Source organism: Elaeis guineensis, chromosome 2 (genome assembly GCF_000442705.2).
Source record: "Elaeis guineensis isolate ETL-2024a chromosome 2, EG11, whole genome shotgun sequence".
Classification (NCBI taxonomy): Eukaryota; Viridiplantae; Streptophyta; class Magnoliopsida; order Arecales; family Arecaceae; genus Elaeis; species Elaeis guineensis.
Genome location: NC_025994.2, coordinates 124,275,679 through 124,281,678, shown reverse-complemented (window position 1 = coordinate 124,281,678; position 6,000 = coordinate 124,275,679).

Genomic DNA, 6,000 nt, shown 5'->3' with positions numbered 1-6,000 from the left:
GCTGTCTATTTTTGTCCTACTTTGGGATAGAGAGGAAGAAATGATGCTCGAAAATCACCACCTTAATAGATAAGGATTAGATTCCATTGGTTTTTTCTTTCTTCATTTCAAGAACCAAAATTTTGGTGTTCCTCCCTCCCCGATAAATTTTAGTGAAAGTGAGAGAGAGAAGAGATATGTGCCATCATTAGAAAGACAAGATGGAGCGTATTAGTTTCTCTCTTTTTTAATGTGAATCCAATATGTTCTTCCTTAATTTCCTTAAGTACCAGCTTTTTCTCCTTTTTTCTTTTTTGTAGTCTTTAAATTAGTAGAAGTGAGAGCGGAGGTTGATGGAGCCTATCTAATTTTTTTTTATTTTTTATCCAGCTAGAATCATTTAAATAGAGATTAAAATCTGAAATAAGAACTCTCTCTCTCTCTCTCTCTCTCTCTCTCTCTCTCTCTCTCTCTATATATATATATATATATATATATATATATATATATATATATATATATAATTCATGTGTGTATGTAAAGTGTAACGTTTTTTAATATTTTTGGTAGAAAAAAAAGATAGAGTTAGAGTAAAATATTTTTTACATATGAAGCTGTTGTTTTTCCCTACAGTTTATATAGCTTTTAATCATATAAATTATAGACATGCAAGTTTCTATATAATTAATTTACAATGTATAACATGTCTTACCAGAAAAGTTTATAAGTTGTGCTCAGCCATCAGTTTGAGATCTAATGGTTGTTGAGGTAGGTAGTTTGAAAACGAAAATAATATCAATCAATTTCTGTCAACCAATTGATCAGGCTATTAATTTGCCCCAGAGCCATGTCAATTTTATCTCATTTCAGTGACATTAATGTGATCCCTCCAATCATTCTGTCCACCAGCAATGCCCATCTCCAATCTCTAACTATATTTATATAGTTTGGCAAAAAATAATAGCCTCTAAAATTATGGATACTTATAGTGGCAAAAAAATTACTTCTAAAAAGTTTTTTTTCATAGGGGTAATTTTTTTGCTGCTATAAGTATTTTTAGTATCAAAATATATTGTTGTTACTATAAAGGTGATTGCTCTTTTTTTCCATGCTAGTTCTTTGCTATAAATACATAGAGGTGATTTTATGATGTTTGGCAACTATGTTTTAGCTAAGCCTATATTATTGTTGTGTTCTAACTGAAGGAAATATGCAGTAGTGCATTACATGCAATTTTAAAATTTTATGCAGCGGAAACAATAGATTAAACAATTTAATCCTAATTACATGTATAAGATCTAATCTTAGATTACCACATCAGGATCTCTGATATGAAAAATATATATTTTAGATCTGAAAATAAAAATTACATCGATCTCATCGATGCTGAAATTCTGGATCTAACTATTAGATCTACTATAAGAATTAAAACAAATTAGAGATTGTTACCAAACAAATTTTGATCTTGATTTTCTCTAGTCCAATAGTTGGAGAGGGTATTCCTCAGGTCGTTCACAGCCACACGAAGTCGTCTGGCCTCTATAAAAAAATTCATGTGAAGACTGACGTAGATCAGGAGCTCGGAGATACCAGTCTGCGAATAACTTCGACAGCTGATCTCTTCCTTCTTCTACAATCACCTTGGATACTCCAAAGTGATAGGAGATCTGAAGGAGGAAAAGAAAAAGAGGAGAAGAGGCTCTGAAAATAAAAAATTAAAAAAAAATTTGATTATTGGACGTCTAAGAGAGGGGATCTCTTTTTATAGACTAGGAATTAGGGCTTTCCAAGGAAGGGTGCCATAAATCAACACCACAATCTCCTTTTGGTGTTTCAAAAAATTTTAGAAAAATCCTTAGGACGTGAAGAAGGAATCTAAAGTCTCACATGCTAAAGAATTTCTTAAGAAAAATAAAGAAAAAAAAATAATATAGAAAAATAAAGAAAAAAAATAATATGACGCCAACAATATATCATATATAAAAAATCTCTTTTCTAATCTACATCTCATTTTTAATTCAGATCGTATTTGAATTAAGCAAGAGATAATATTATGACTCATCAGCTATTGCCGCCCATTCTTATTGGATCTTCTCTCATGACGTCAAAAATCACAATCCAAATCCAATTAGGCGTGGAGAAATTGACATGGATCCAAATATGGTGCAAAAGATAAGGATAGAGTCCTAGTCTGACTTGGACTCTTCATTTCTAATTCAATTTTAATCCAAATCAAATTTAGATTGAAACCACTGATAGAAATGAACCTAATCCAATTAGAAATTCAAATATCTTATCAAATTTCTAATCTAATTAGGAATTAGCTGAGTTCAAATCCTGATCGAATCTGAATCAAATTTTTCTTATAATCGGGTTTGATCATATCAATCCCAATCTGAGTCGAACTGAATATAATTCAATTAGACTTATTCCAAAGCTTTTTACTCAACAAAATTGAGTCAATTAGTAATCTAATTACTAATTAATTCTTCATAAATGATAGAATTTCAATCTCAGTGGGACTCTCCCACAGAGTCCTAGTCCAAATAGGACTCTTCACTAGAGTCACAATCCAATTGGACTCTTCAGCCATCAGATCTGACCAAATTTTCTAATGCGAATGATCCCATAGGTTTGAACCTAAGTCAGTAGTATAGGAACAACTTTCTATATCAATTGAAGTAACCATATAGCAATGATGACCCGATGACCGGATAGGTTGAAGTATTACAAAGCAACCTTCTGGAACCTATTGACGTATGGTTACCGCATAATTCATCCTTTTGATCCAAATACTCAAGATGACCTAAGATTTACCTGTCAATCCTAATTAAGTTGACCATATTGTATTTCAACATTTCAAATTCATCTCATGGATTATCCTGATCAAGATTTTGCTAAATTGAAATACACTGATGCATATCTCTTATTAATTCAGAAGGGTCAATTCTATTTTGACTCACATACCGACTTGATAAGTACGTGACTGCATCCAGTATCATTTCGTCACTAAGTTAGAAACTCAGATAGTCTGGTACTAAAGTACAATGAGTTGCTTATAAGTCACCTTTGTGGTCTCAGATCTGAGGGATACTTATACCCATATCCTTCACGAGCTACTCTAGACAGCAAAGTGCTCAGCATATGATCACGTTCGATGCGAATGTACTCCTACATTTTATCTGCATGCCATAACAGTGTCTGTATATTTTTTAGTTAAGAGGACAACCAACTCATATGGCATACAACGACCTATACTTGATATCGCTATTGTCCTATTAATAGCGTATCGTTTGACGCAAATATTTTTAAGAACTTAACGATAAATTATTTTTTATCGATTAATAATTTTTATTAATAAAAATTTATATACAATTTATAAGATGAGCACAATCGTCTAACGATTGACTTTGGGATATATGTCCCAACAACTCCCACCTAGACTAAAGTCAATTGGTACAGTATTGTATATCCATCTTCGATTTGTGGTCATCGAACTCTTTGATTCTGAGAGCTTTAGTAAATGGATCAGTCAGGCTCTCCTTCCCATCGATCTTCTGAAGGTCGATGTTACCTCGATCCACGATCTTTCGATAAGGTGATAACGACACAGAATATGTTTGGTATGCTGATGGGATCTCGGCTCCTTGGCTTGAGCAATGGCTTCAGTATTATCGCAGTATAACAAGACAGGGCCATCAATGGAGGGTGCCACTCTGAGCTCGTCGATGAACTTCAACAATCATACAGTTTCTTTCGCAGTATCGGATGCCGTGATATACTCTACTTTACAGACAGAGTCTATCACAGTATTCTGCTTGAAATTTTTTCAACAGATTGCTCTACCATTTAGAGTAAAAATATAATCCAATACACTCTTATTATCGTTATAATCTGACTGAAAGCTGGAGTCGGTGAATCCCACAAGTTTCAAATCAGTTTCACCATACACAAACCACTGGTCCTTAGTATTTCTTAAATACTTAAGAATGATCTTTATGACCTTCCAGTAATTTTTTTCTGGATCAGACTGGTATCTACTCACTACCTCTAATGAGTATACCATGTCTGATCTTGTACATGTCATGGTGTACATAATAGAATCCATTATCGAAGCATATGGAACTCTACTTATACACTCTCTCTCTTGAGAAATTGTCGGACAATCTTCTTTCGAAAAAAAAATTTTTTGGCCTAGCGGAAGATAGTATTTTCTGAAATTCTTCATGCTGAATCATTTTTTATGGGGGGGCGAGCCTTGGACTGTTATGGAGAGGAGAAGGGATGGACGATATAGCGGGTAGGTGGTTCACGGGGTGTCGTAGGGGCCCACCATTCTGCCGCCAGACAAGCCCGTCATGATCCATTTTTCGGGGAAGCCATTTTGGATGCTTTCGTCAGTCCGATCCCTTAGAGCTTAGCTTCTTGAAATGACTAGATGGGTCGGAGAGGTCCTGCCAATGAACGCTGGGTCGCTTTTAGGACCTTTGCTAGGTTGTTAGTTTTTACCTTGCATGATGTTCTAATTCCTAATTGGTGGGATTTACTTGTGTAGATAACGGCGAGAGAGCTGTTGGATTATTTGATGCGTACTCGACTCAGGCACTTTATGGAAATGCTTGGTGAGTTGCATTGAAAATAATTAAGACCGCAAAATAGTCTAACTTGATTATTGCATGTGACTCAAGAGGACATATTTTAGATTGATTAGTCTACATCAAGAGAGCCTGGATGAAGTTTTGAACCAAGATCCACCACATCTAGGATTCAATGATGATGCAAAACTTTGAAAAGAAAAAAATTTTGTAAAGTGGTAGGAGACAAAGTCGGCATGGAAGTTATGTTCTAGCTTCTATCTAAATTAATTTTTTTTGCAATACCTTTTATTTTAAAATTCATCTTGAGCAAAAGAAGAATTTCACTTGAATCCTAAAAGGTCAAGTTTCAGTGGTATAAATAGAGCTCCCATGGTTTGGTGCGTATTAGTGAGAAAGAAGTCAAAAAGGTTTTGCCATATTTTATATCTAATTTATTAAATTTAGGACTGAGCTTGTCAGTTTTTAATCATTTAATATAAGCCGAACACCCTCAGATTCTAAAGTAAGAGAGGTTCGGCCTACGTCCTGACCATATCTCATATGATATCTTATTAACTGACTTGCTCAAAATATTATTGAGCACAAGACAGGCTGTTTCAAGTGCATATCCCCAAAAAGAGATCGATAGAGTTGCAAACTCCATCATAGATCGAACTATGTCCAATAAGGTTCGATTCCTCCTTTCTGAGATGTCATTATGCTGTGGTGTCCCTGGAGAGGTCCATTGAGAGAGAATCTCATTCTCTCCTAGATATGTCAGAAATTCACTGAAAATATATTCACCTTCTTGATCAGACCGAAGGGTTTTAATATTTTTTTCAGTTTGTTTCTCTACTTCATTACAGAATCGTTTGAACATTTCAAACGATTCAGACTTGTGTTCTATCAAGTAGACGTACCCATACCTAGAGAGGTCATCTATGAACATAATAAAGTATCTGTACCCTCCTCTGGTATATGTGCTCATGGGTCCACATACCTCAGTATGTATCAGACCCAGCATATCACTGGTTTGTTCATCTTTTCCAGTAAAAGATAATTTGGTCATCTTTCTAAGCAAACAAGACTCACAGATAAGTAACGATTCATAATCATCTTTATCAAAAAAATTTTTTTGAGCTAATCTGTTCATCATGTTCTTGTTGATATGACCTAACCTACAATGTCAAAAATAGGCATCCATGATATCATCTATTCTAAGACATTTATTTGAAATGTACATTACATTAGATCTAAATATAATATAGATACCATTGTTCAATTGTCCACGTAAAATTGTAACACCATTCAAAATAGTATCACAAAAATTTTTCTTTATTGATATTTCATAATTGGAATTGGCCAAAAGAATAATATATTGAGGCTCGAATACAAGCTTGATGATTCTTAAAGTTAGAACTGAAACTGATCTTCCATCTCCAAT